Consider the following 14,508-nt stretch of genomic DNA (forward strand, 5'->3'; position numbering starts at 1 on the left):
TTCCTGCTCGGTCTCCTATTACCCACCCAGCAGCCTGGCTGTAAGCACGTTTTGAAGACACCTGCCAGTAACTGATCAATACTTTAACACAATGTAATTGTCTTTTACCTTATTAAATACAAGAGGGCCTTATTTCATTACTGGGTAAGTAACTTACATGGGCGGCAGGGTCAGGAGGTTCAAAGGGACGGTAAACGAAAAAGCAGCTGGAACCTAATGAGTGAATAAATTCTGTATAAATTCTTCTGACAGTTCTGTACTGAACCTATGTCGTTTTCTAATAAAGCAGTGGGCTGCAGAGCTTATAAACTAAACTTAGCTTTATTGTTGATAGTTCATAGTTTATAAAAACCCATTAAACTAAACTTGGTCTGTTAAAGATGATTTAAAAGAAGAAAACTGATTTTTTTGGGTCTGGAATAATGTTAAAAGCACCATCCACTACTGGAGGCAAACTTCAGCTGCCTTACTTCATTTGTCCATATTATTAAACTTTAGTTATGGAGCTGCCGCCGTTCAACCTGTTCCTGTGTGAGAACTTAATGCCCCCAGTGTCAGCTGAGCCAGGCTCACACCTGGACTCTGTGGGATTACACACTTTGTCACCCTGACAATGACATTCAATTTCTTACTAAACTTTTTGCACAGGGGGCCTGGAATGTGTGGATTGTACAACAAACTCTCAATGAGCTAAGCTCTCCTGCAGAGACTTAAGGACCCCCTGCAATGCTGTGCTGCCCGGCAGCTTTCCAAATAAGACCTGGATGTGTACACACAGTAACCAGAAGTCACCCCCAGCAGTGGAAGCAAAGTCCAAAGTTCAGGAGCACTTTTTTATGTTAAGATTTAATGCCTTACCTCACTTTGCCATGAGACATCTAAAAACGTGCTGTTCACAGATACCATTTGCCAAGTTTGTTTGTTTTTCATGACTGCAGGGCAGAGATTTATTGTGAGAAGTTGTGAAGTGCGTAGAAGGCCTGAGAATAATGAGATTTAGGCTGACTGCACTTAAGACTCTTCACCTATGTACAATATATCTGTTGTATTGTACATACTGTATATGTAGATAGCACATATGCTTTAATGTCAGTGCTGTGTTTTTCAGTTTGCATGTCGCTTATTAAATGGAGCTTAAATTAATTGAAAAGTTTATTAATTTGCATGTTGTAAGAAGCAATTAGCATCTAAATGCACTACAACTTACCTAATCCTACCAATCGAGAAAACATCTGTGCGTTGGAGCCTTTAATAACCTGATGCTCCACAGAGTGCAGGCGATGTCTGGAGGACAGAGCTGATAATGCTTTGATCTAATGTAAAATGGGTGATTGAGTTGGGAAAACGTTTCTGCTCACATGAGCGGTTCACGGGGAGGGGAAATGAGAGCGATTTCGCATGTGAGCTGGTAAATGAAATCAGGCATGGTGTTTGAGTGACTCATTCCACCATAATGGCTAATGGGAGGTAGAGGTGCTCCCTGGGTTCAGACAATGGCTGCTGTAACCAGCCATGGTCTTTTTTTAAAAAGGCCAGTATGAAGAATAGAAAAGATCTAAGTACATTTAGTCAACTGCATTTTTATTATCTTCTATAGATTAATACTGAAGACATCAATACCTTGAAGGAACACATACGGAATCATGTAGTCAACAAAAAGAATATGTTTTAGTGTTTAGATTCTTCAATCGTTTGCTTCGAGGCATGTTGTGCGTACTCTTGGACTCATCAGACCACAGTACAGTTTTTTGACTGGTCAAAAGCATTTCCCAACCCAGGCAATGTTCTTATTGTTGTCCTCCCTTACTAGTGGCTTCTTTGCAGAAAGTTAACCATGGAGGCCTGATTCATGCAGTCTCTTCTGAACAGATGTCTGCTGATTGAAGTCTGTGAAGCATTTAATAATGCACTCTGATCTGAGCAGCTATTAATTTGCAGTTTCTAAGGGTTCTGCTATACTGACTCGAATGAGTCATCAGCAGGAAAGGTAACTCTTGGTCTTTCTTTTCTGAGGTTGTCCTCATAACTGTCAGTTTCATCAGAGCATTTGATGGTTTTTGTGGCTGCACTGACATACGGTCAAAGACCTCCATGTCTCCTGTGATGGACTGTCACTTCTCTTCCCTTAGTTGAGTGGTTCTTTCCGTAATGAATGAATGAATATAGACAGTAGCTGTATAGGTCTAATTATAGTAAAACCTGTGTACCATATCACCTCTGTACAATTAGTGGTGTCAAACACAAAGAAGGCAAAGAATTGCTCACGACAACATACGTCTGTTGAATGTAAAACCTTTCCAGGTGACTGAGTGAATGATTAGAGCTGTCATCAGCTTCTTCTCCATTTTCTGGGTTACCCGGGTGCATCCCAGATGAGATGCCAGCATGCACTCCACACGACCTCCAGAGGGACGACTCACTACTCACAATAAATTATATCGTACTATATGATTATTTGTGTGCCCTGCAAGCCCAGCCTCTCATTTTTAAAATGTATCTTTGCATTGGATTTGAGCTTAATCTGCAAGGAAATAACAGATCATTTTCAAGCTCCTAAATATAGACTTCAATAAATTCTAAAATGGACCAATGCTTCTTTGTTGCTGAATTCACATTATGAACCTCATGCATGTGGTTAACAATAAAAAAGATTATTTTTACACCATATGGCTTAGCCACTTTCACATAATACCTGCTTTACATGCAACATATTTCACACAGCATGTGTATAGCATGTCCTCCCAGTATGCATACAAACTTTAAGAGTCTTGGCTGGCGGCCAGACTAAACCTTTCTGCGGGGGTCCAGTGTTGTGTAACAGTCCTTTTGTCTGATATTCATGCTCTGAATTATGCTGCAAAAAGGGGAGTTACAGGGAATGTGTGCTGAATGTGAAGAATGCTATTGATTGCATTTCCAAAGAATTTCTCTGAGAGCTGCATCCAGGGACACACAGCAGGAAGTCCAGCCGTGGGTCAGATACTGTGTAGAAATTGAGCTCATGTGCTCTTGGACTAATAGGTAAATATGTTGTTGTGTTAATTAACCATGACTGAGTGACATGTGGTGAGTCAATTAAACACACGCATTCGTTTAATGAACGGTTCAGAGATTGTCAGAAATAAAAATCCTTTAGGCTCTTTCTCATCCTAATTGACTTTTTTCCTTTATTGCCATAGAGGATTCCCTTCCATAAATGATTGTTTATGACATGATCATAAAATTGACAGAATCCCTTTAGGGACAAATTAGCTTCATCAGCTGCAGCATGGTCTATGGAAAAGGAAGCACCTTAAGGAAAACCCCATACAAATGACAGGTGAGCCAGAAATATGCAAGAACCACCATTATAATTCACACCCAGCACCTACTAAACATGCAAGCATCTGATTCACTGTGAAACGTGACCAAACAGTCATCCTTGGGGAGCTCCACTTACTTTAGACTGATGGTGGGTAAAATGAGCTACCCTCATTCGCTGCTGAATTTCTCAGCAAGATGTGATTTAATAAAATTCAGGACACATCAGCAAGTCAAAACTAATTTTCTAAGTGAATGAGCAGAATGCAATCAGCGATGAGAAAGGCAGAAAAGGTTCAACAGATTTGGGGAACAGCAGTCACCTCTGTGTCAGGAGAAATGAGGGACTCATCAGTCATCATGTGCAGTGCTGTCGTAAGCTCTAAAGCCTGAACAAAAACACCTAAAAGGGTCATTGATATTCATTTAGTAATTATTCAGTGAACCAACATCGTTATTTCATGTTTTAAGTAAAATTATTTAATATGTTAACTAATACAGTTAACATAATAAATAATTTCTTTTGGTTGATGTGGGAAGTTAAGATTACAGGAAAGAACCTTATTTGGGAAAGTGTATTGAAATCCTTGTTATTATGTTTATATGGTGATTACAAAGCTCTAACCAGCTGCTGGTTTCTGGAAAAGTCTGGTATGATAAGTGGATGTGCTTAGCTTACGACTGTATAAATAATACGACAGTGGTAAAAATATAAAATGTTTGTGGTTGTACTGTATATGCGGGTCAACTCTTTGCTCTTTGCAGGATTATGCAAACAGTGGTGTGGGTTGAGGGTCAGCACTGTCTGAAAAAGACATCAGATTTACGTGCAGTCTTCCAAGAATGTGGATTTGAACTCATCCAACAGTCGCCCTATTCACCTCATTTGGCTACTGTCTCCTCCTCAAGATGACAAAGGAGCTCAGTGGACACTATTTTTTGATGTCTAAAAGTCCAAAATGCCATAATTCCTTATGTGCAAACTCATTAGGCTAGTTGGCTCTCATATTTCCCAAATTGGCAAACGATAGCTTTAAATAATCGTTTGGTTTATGTCGGTTTAAATAAATCCATGGCAATCCTGATGATCAGTCTAATGTACATACATAATATGAGCAAACAAACACAACACAGTATTTCACAGATTATTTATCCACCCTAACTGCTGTCTCCTGATGATGATGATGATGATAGTAAAACACACAGTTCAGCTTGTGTGTGACCCAGTCCCTTAACTTTTCTTTGTGTGCCATCTGATATAAAGCCTGACTGCACAAAGTATTGCACAGTCCAAAGTCCACTGTGTTCTGGAGCCAGGCAGCAGGCCAGGAAGTCTGACTCAACAGAACAGGCAACATCCCATCATCATTTAACATCATTAACTAAAACATCTGACGATGGATAAACAGTACCATGCATCACGTAACCAAAACAAGTTAAAGGTTATGCAACACATTTTGGCAAGCAAAATAAACATTTAGCCAGGGAGGGTCATTTCAGAGGAACGAAATGCATAAAAGCTGTTGATGAAGAGGAAAATTATTAATGAATGTATTGATCATCTAAATGAAAAAACACATAATGAAAACCTAAAACCTAAAAGAAAGTATATTAGAACACATATTTGATATTTTATGGGATGCTGTAAGGAAACACACAGGTTATTGTCTGCTCTGTCAGAGGCAGACCAGAAGAATGAAGTACTTACACCAGCCACAGGAGGGCAGCTGTGTTCAAATTGTAGCCTTGTGAACTCCACTGAATAAACGAGCTCCTTGGCCTCTTCTACTCTGCTTGTTGTTTTTTGTCTGTCTGTCTGATTGTCTGCTGTGAGCCAGACAACCAATCATACATCCAACACATCAGTGTGCACATCACCTTAGAGTAAAATAAATAAATAAATTTCTGCTGGCATGTCTGAGAAAGGATTATAAAATTGCCACCAGTTCTGTTTGAACTGCATGCTGTAGCATAATACATCTATTTGTGTCTCATTGTGTGCCACGTACCACAGAATTCTGGTTTACTGATTACTGCAAACTGTACAGGAGAGCTGACAGCAACTCACAAGCAATGTGAGATTGGTTCTGCATTCGAACAGGTGCTGCACTGCTGCATTTTCTGAGTTAGCAATTTACACTCAACTCTATACTTGTAAAAGGGGCGAGGTCGACACTGGTAGCTTGGCCGTGCATCTCAATCACATTTTCTAGCTAGAGGCAAAAGGGCAGTAATGTCAAGGTGCAGAGCGGCCGGCTGGTGTGCTGTGTGACCCGGTGAGGCAGCAGCTGTTGGTGTAATTGCTAATCATTGTTTGATCATTAATTTTATCCCTCATAATTGCAGTTGCTTTGTTTTCACATTCAGTGCTATTTCTGTAATGTTATTTGTCTGGGCAATATTGACACAGATACAAACAAACCAACAGACACAATTTCTGTGAATTCAGAAATTCTAAGGATTTTTGTTACCTATTTGGTTTGCAGCAGCAGAGAAGTACAGACCAGGTGGTTGTGTGTGGACTTGTGGGTCACAGTTAACTGCCTGAGCTTTTTTTATTGCAGTGATCTGCTGAGGACGATGGTGGGTCATGAACCTGCCCTGCTGCCTGCCTGCTTATGTCTTCTCTCTGCTTACATTTAAATATATGTGTTTTGGCATGCAGAAGCAGATGCCGGTCCACAGAGTCCACTCCCTCAAAAAACACTCATAGACATCCGAATGGTGGCTGATGGGGTCCTGATCGTGGGTGGCATTCCCAGACAAACACGAGGTATATACACAAATACTAACTAAAATGTATTTCTTTCTATGAGAATCTTTGAATGACAGATCTGTATGTGAGTGTGTGTGTTATGTAAGTTTAAGCCTCCTCTCCTTTCACTCTTCCCTCTTGTCCACACTGAAAGAGACACCTGTGTGAGTGCAGAAGTGTCTGACACAGTGAACATTATTCTGTCAGCTCTCTAGAACAGTCCACATAGTGTCTGTTCGAACACAGCAGCTGTGGATTTAAATTTAGTTTTAATATTGATATGACAAACATTGTATTGGCCATGGAGCCTCTTCCTACTTCTGACACGCTTCTGCTCGACTGGATAAAAATGACAGAGGGAAGTAATCCTGTATGAAACACAGCATCAAGCTGACACACAGGCCTTTGTCATATGGATATACTTATATATTATATATTGATATAATTGTCTTGTACAGAGGGCGTAATTAGAGCAATTTTATTTTCCAGCTACAAGCAGTAATTCCCCTTACAGGACAAAGTTTTAAGCAACTTATAACAACTATAAAATTGGCTGATGGTCAAAGGACCATACATTTTTTGTGTCAGCTGCTGTGGATCACTTTATGAAACAGTGCAAACATTCTCAAAACTCTGGGTGCATTTATAAAATTATAGCATATAGCTTTCCTGCAACTAATAGCATATGGCCTTGTAGGACCTGTCAACAAGGTAAGTCAAAGTAAACACACAGCGAACTGCATAATTCAGGAATGTACAGGCACTAAAAGTCTATCAAAAAGCTTGATATTTGGCCATATATAAATCACACAGTTACCTGAGTTCTAAAAAAAACTGCACTGGCAACAGGTGTACATTTTTATGCACTACTTTTGTGTAGTCTAATGTAATTCTGTGTTAAAGGCTACAAACCTGTCAGTCTGCAGATTTTCATCGACCTGTAATTCCCCCCCGAGATGTAACTAAAAAAATCTTCCTGCAGCATCAACCCCCTGCAATGTTCTGCTGTGATGTCATTGAGCAGCATTGACCGCAGCAAGCGGAGACATTGTGTTAAGAGCGATGATTACCCATCTTCCATCACCACGCAGACAGGAAATCCTCAGTGGGATTAGGTACAGGAGTAACATCAGTAGTGGATAGAACACCATCAGCATCCTATGGTGATGGCATGAGGATTGCCTCAACAAAATAAAACAGATTAAAAACAGATCCACTGTCCTCAGCTATCACTGGAAATCACGCGCTTAGTGGCTGAACCGGTGAACATTATCCAGAGTGAGCAAGAGGCGCAAAAAATTGCTCTGGGAGATCAGCACAAGCTTGAGCTTGATGCAGAAATCCTCAGAGAGGAAAACATGAAAAGGAAAGATGAAGCTCCACCAACAAAACACAAAGAATATGTCTGTAGCCAAAAACAAAAGAAAAGAGGTGGTATGATTCTGGGTAAAACATGTTTTTCTACTAAAACAAGGTGTTTTAGTAGAAAAACATGTTTTTCTTTTCATTCTCATCTTTTACTTAGGATCAAATTGCTGAAACAGCCAGGAGATTACATTTCAGGTAAAATCACAACTAACATGCAACAAGCATGTCCTAACTAGATCTGTCCCCTGGCTGGGACACATGCAGGACGTTGCAAGTCATGTGATCCTCACCTGTCAAAGCAGTAACTATAAATGATTTCTTGCAGAGAGTGAAAACTGTGGAGACAGCCCTTAATCTCTGCACTCCTCTGCCTCTGAGTCACCTCTGTCTATTATTCATCTGGCTACGTTTCCTCTACATTCAGAAACTGTCAGGATTCTGTTGCGGTTGAACTCTAATAAAATCTTTACAGAATAAGAAGTACAACTCCTTGCTTGTTCAAGTCCAGTAAAACCACCCAACCAGGTGTAGCCTCTTATTTTTGGACCATTACTTATATCTACATAGCTTTTTTTAGTGTCAGGAACAGTTTAAGGGGGTGGACACAGATGCAGGACAGGAGATGGAATAAGAGTAAAAATCTTTAATACAGACGGGGGTCGATAGACAAAAAGGTAGCACCAAAGGATAACACAGTGGAGTAGTCAGAGTCGTAGCAGGGATCAAAAACCAGGAGGCAAGAATAGCAACGGTACAAAGGCAACAGGCAAGAGCAAAAATCCAAGAGCAGGCGAGCTCATACATCTGAAGTCAAAAACACTAGAAACCAAAAATAACTAGAGACTAGAAAACAGCTGGAGCACTCGGTAAACACACCAAAGACGATCTGATGTGCAGAGAAGGTAAGACACTTAATATACACGATGCAGGGAGACAGTGAGAGACAGGTGAAACACATTAGGACAGGCCAGGTAATAAACGAGGAGGACGGGACTTTCAAAATAAAACAGGAAACCATCAAACAAACCAAGGAAATACAAAATAACAAAAATAACCAGGAACTCAGGATATCAGGGGAACAATCAAAAACACAACCCCACTAAAATACCCAAGAAACTAAGGATAAAATCCGAAAACAAAAAACGAGGACACAGGATCCTGACATGTAGATGCTGCAAGTTTATGGTCAAAAAAGTAAATAGGAGTACCTTCTGTTTGGCACGGCTTCCTGTCTTTGATGTGTTAGAATATCTGACAGTTACAATCTTGCTGCAGGTGAAATAGAGTCAGAGATTTGGTGTCCACGAAAAAGACCCAAAACAAACTGCCTTTGAAGGCTCAGAGACCACTATAAATAAATGATCAAAAAGTAGATGGAACAGGGCTGTATGCCTACAAAAGAAGAACTTGCCTCTATGCCAACTTTGACCTCTATGAAAGCACAGGCTGACCTCTAACCTGCTTGACCCACTAGTCAGACAGGTCAAGATGACCTCAGCCTAATATAAAATATCACAGGTTCTGGCAGGTCGGGTCAAAAAGCTACGTTTCAACTAGGTTAAAAATAGTGTGCAAAAGGACAAGCTGTGCTAGTGCCGCAGGGTGCAGGTTCAGTTAAACACACTGTAACAGGCCTGTATTATTCCTTCAATGTTTCTATGACTATTCAGTGACATCTGTGCTGCTTAAATATACAGCAGACTACAATTATCCCTCAGTTTTACTAAATGTTTGGTGAAACCTGGGAGAGGAGCAGGTAAGATGATTGAGGATCTGAATCTCAAAATGAATCTGTGCCTGACAGGTACACATTTTGTTATGGAGCTATAGCCTTTAGCAGCAACATGCCAGGGAAAAGCACAGCTCAGACAGATTTCCCCTTCTCGGGTTTTAACTCAGCCTGGCTTATCCATAAAATCCACACAGAGAAATTAAACATGAAAGGTCTGTTTCTGTTAAAGGAAAGAAAAGAAAAATACACTAACGTGTGGGATTTTATGCTAATTTCTCATTTGAATGTGAAAAACAGGCGGCACCTCACCTGCAACAATTGAATCCTTGGAAATGCTGGAGCATGGGGGTATCCACGCAACCGAGGCCTAAGCTGAATTTAAAACATGAACATTCTCAAGACAATAACATTAGATTCGATCAAAATAAACCTTCACCACTTCTTGATATTTACTTTACTTGAAAACTCTGGATTTTATTTTGAAATAAAAGAAGCATCAGCTCACATTTTTGGGCATTTCCTTAATAATGTTTACTGGTAAAGTCTGTTGATTCAGATGCAAATGTCGATGCTGAAACTTTCCATGGGAGGACCAATAGGAAAACAGGCTCCACTGAGCTGACTGTAAACTTAAAAGTTATTTTTTTCTCTTCTTTTCTGAGTGCAAAAGCCGACACAATTCAAAACACTTAACAACTATAATTTTTGTTTTAAAATGGCTACCATCCACCATCACTCAGGCCAGACAAACACGTTTTAGTACAGATAAAGTGAGCTCTGAATATCGGAGAAAACAGGCTTTCTGGTTCCAAGCATGTGTGAAAAAACCCACCCAACTACAGTGCCATCACTGTTGGCTTCTTTTTAACATTAAGAGTGGACACATGGTGCTTTCTTATTGTGTCACCATCATATTTAAGCCTGCCACCGAGATGTGTGCTTGATGTACAAATTCAACAGAAGTAGTGTCATTTTTAGGTTCCTTTCAAGCTGTTTTTGACCATAACATTGATAAACACAGTGTGCTATATATTTCTTCTTTAAACTATCACTGTCAGGGGTTGTGAGATGGCGGACACAAACGCAGACTTAGCCGGAGGTGAAAACAAACTCAGTTCCTTTAATATAGGCCAGGGTTCGGTACACAGGTGATCAGTCAACGTGGCAGAGGTATCCAAAAGGCAAAGGCAAAAAAGCAGTAGTCAAATCCAAAAAAAACAAGTCACACACAAGAGAATCCAAAACTCACTCGAAAACACGTAGGAAAAAACACAAGAATCCAAAACTTACTCGAGAACACGTAGGGAAAAATCACAAGAGCAGAAAGGCTACTTGGACGGCTGTGTCGCATGGAAGACTCACAAGACGAACTGGCAACAAGGGGCAGGAAACACACAGGCTTTATACACAGGAGGGCGGGAAGACAATTGGACACAGGTGAAGCACATTAGGGCGGAGCAGGTAATCACAGGTGGGGGAAGGGAGCACACATGAGGAAGGGGAAGTAAACAGAACTGAAACACAGGGAGAAGATCGAGTTTCAAAATAAAACAGGAAGTGACTAGTAAAACTAAAACTAATACAAACAGAAAATGAACTACAAAATAAAAGACCTGGCTGAAACCATGACAATCACAGGAAAATATATTACAATTGTTTCACTGCTATACAGTCCTTTGAAGCAAAGGCACATGAATGATTACAGCCTTCAGATAACACAGCAAGCACCCTTTATTACCCATTCATGCTATAAATCACGCTTTACTCTGCAGAACAGTTCTAATGCAATGAAATCTAATAATTGCATAATCTGCGATTATTGGATGTGATGAAGACAGCAGCAAAGTGGGGAGGCACGTGTGAGTAAGTCAGGCTCCCAAGTGGATCACTTGGAGCTCGTCTTCATCATTATCTGTCTCCCATTGTATGTTTCCTTTCCCTGCCAACAATAGAGATGGAAGAAATGAGTCTTCCTTCATTTCCAAGCAACTACTTCTGGTTAGCAACAAACCCACACACATCTGTTTCACACACCAACCTGGTCGCCAGGAAAAAATGTTTCCATTTAACGTTTCTGTGAAACAAAACTACACACAAAAAATGTTTATGTCAACGAGTATATGAGTGTACAGACTATCAACTGATCGATGTGCTTTAGGCGATTTGGGGAAACACAATGATGGTAGGCTAGATGACCGTTTAAAAAGATGAATATTTATCATCTTAATAGTGCATTTGACTACTTTAAGTCACGATTGCTTATATTGTTTGGCTATCACTCAAAAGCTCGGCACACCCGTTGCCATGACAGCCACTGCAATATAGCAACTGTCGTAAATTGATTTGTTTTGTCAAAATAATCGATCCATGTGCCTGATCTATATGTAGGTTGAGCGCTCCTACCATGGTTTCTCCTTTATACCCAGAAGACACTTCAACGAGTGTATGACTCACGACAGATGTGGTTACCTGGACAGATTTGAGCTTTACGCAGCGGGGGAATCAGCAGCTTTTATTTGAACCCATTTCACATCATGGCAATCATCTTAAACCAATTCATAACAATAAACACATTTTTCAAGAAAAACCATCCCGATCACACAGTCGCCATTTTTAGCTGCCATCCAGGCATCTCCCATGAACACGTAGAGTTGCATCAGAAGGTATAAACTTAGAAATCAACTTTGTGTTCTGTTTTCAAGGACTGACATTTCCACCTCTTGTTTGGTTTTCCTATTAAGAAGTAAAACCCACAATTGCTACACATGATGTACTTCCACTAGAAGTAATGATTTATTTATCTTCTCTGTGACCTATAGTGATGTGTAGAAATGCCATGATATGTGTGAATGAGAAGCTTCACAAACATGCTGCAGCACGGAGTGGAAAACACAAATCTTTGAGCAGATGTCTGTGTTTGCAGGCGAGACATATGCACAATTATATATGTACAAAACGTCATTCAAGCTGTTTCCAACAACAGAAGTAATGATTTATTTATCTTCTCTGTGACCTATACTGATGTGTAGAAATGCCATGATATGTGTGAATGAGAAGCTTCACAAACATGCTGCAGCACAGAGTGGAAAACACAAATCTTTGAGCAGATGTCTGTGTTTGCAGGCCTGACATATGCACAATTATATATGTACAAAACGTCATTCAAGCTGTTTCCAACACCATGTATAGGTTAACCCATGGTGTTTTAAAGCATCTGTTAACCAATGTGAGCCCTATAATTAACTCTTATTGTAATCATAATTATTCTGCCTGGTGGTGTATAATCAAAATATGTTTTATAGAAGGTTTTTTGTCTGTGGTATTTCCATATAACCACACAGTGGATGCAACAGAGATGCTTGAGTGTGTGAGGAGCTGTGTGACAGTGCTCAGAGATAATTTCCTGCTGCTCTGAGAGTGTGTCAAACCACTTCTATGGGTCTGCAAAGGTAATTGAAAAGCAATCTAAGTAGACTATATCACAAAAAATGGTTATACAACACAACTTCACTTGTGAAAACAAGTTTACTGCACAAGATGATATACTCAGGATAAACATGTGCATTTTAGTTTTTCTTTATAATATCACTTTTACTGGTCAGTTCCTTTAAAAATGTAGAAAGCTACAAGCTGGATCCATACTCCGCGAGACAAAGACATTTTCCCCCCCTGCAGACGTTACGCCCACAAAATGACGTCATTTTTTGTCTCTGACCGCCCGCTGATCCGCACTTTTGTGCACAGGGTCCGGGCCGAACTTTGTCTTTCAAGGCTGTGCGGCAACCATGCTGTGATTGGTCGGAATTTATTGTGGGCGTGATGAAAGTGGAGAAGCGCAAGAGCCTCTCCAGGAATATAGGTAGGTGTATAAACAGCACTGATTCAACAGATACCGGTTTTGCATGATGAGCAATAAAAGAAAGAAAGAAAGGCAAGTAAGGGTGATTTGTCACCAATAACTCCAGACAGCCATTCACACATACCAGATGGTGACTGTTATTACCATTCTATATACTCCTACATACCCGGGCATAATAGGCTCGTTAACAATGTCTGTATATCTTTGCTATTGTTACTTTTAATGTTGCATCTTCACAGCTCATCACCGGACAGTTTGAAGTATCGCAGGCATATTGGAACACAGTAGATGTGCAAATGTGGTCATAAAGGCACAAACACTGAATCTTTGCTATTGTTACTTTTAATGTCGCATTTTCACAACTCATCGCCAGACATCTCACGCTGTTGCAGGCACCCTCTCTGTATAATGCCCTCTTGCCATGGCACAAGTCCTTGTGGTGTGTTAAAAAACTCAGTAAAGTCTTTCCTTATAGTTTAGTGGGCGGGCCGTATGAGGAGTTCTGCACACACGCGTCTCGCGGAGTATGGTACCTCAGTGCGGAAAATACCTTTTTTTGTATCTCTTACCACCCGTGGAGTGCGTTCTCCGCTCTTTGTCTCGCGGAGTATGGAACAGCCTTAAGAGTTCATAACTTTTGTTTTTGTTTCGAGCCATTAAAAGTTACAACAACATCAGCCTTCATGCAGCAACTAAGAGGGAGCGAGACCCCCATCTAGACGGCCAATCACACCACCACACAAGAGGCCAGATGCGTGACAGACCAATGCATAACACAGCAGTACAGTATAATACTACACAAACTCTAAATGGCCATGGTGTCAGCTTGCTGGGTCCTAAAGCTTTGTGTATGCTGCACAATTTCTGGACCATGTGTACAAATGTGGGAGGAAACTAAACTTAACTTCTTCTACCTTAGGCCATTAATGTTGTAGGCTATGACAACCAGACTTTACAAAAAAGTTTAATATTTGTCACACATTTATTTTGTTACATTTATTTCATCATGTGTAAACAGAGAGCCTGTGTTGAGTGCTTCTGTATTTATGTAAATAAAGAGACAAACTGCATACAGCTTGATGTCGCCTATACTGTATATTCACTGAATGTGGCTGGATCAACAGAGATTAGAGGCCAGAAGCAAATCACTGTCATCACACAAGGTGCCATATAGCTGATAATGTATGCCATAGCCTATGGGTAGGATCATTCTCTTTGCAGACGAACTTGGGCTTACCATGCTGATTTGTGAGCGGGAGAAGTGATTCATTGAGGGGGGAAAATGGAAATGTGCATGAAATTATGGATTATGTTGCTCGCTCCAATGTACCCCATACCAGTAAATCCAAGGAGACAACTGACCATCTATTGCGGCCAATGGAATAACCTCAGCTATTATTACCTACATGAATGCTTACTTCACAATAGGTAATCTACTAAACAAGAAGGAGAATCCTGCATGACGTTGTTGATGGCAGCTCGCAATTTCTCTGC

This window comes from Parambassis ranga, chromosome 19 (assembly GCF_900634625.1).
Source record: "Parambassis ranga chromosome 19, fParRan2.1, whole genome shotgun sequence".
NCBI lineage: Eukaryota > Metazoa > Chordata > Actinopteri > Ambassidae > Parambassis > Parambassis ranga.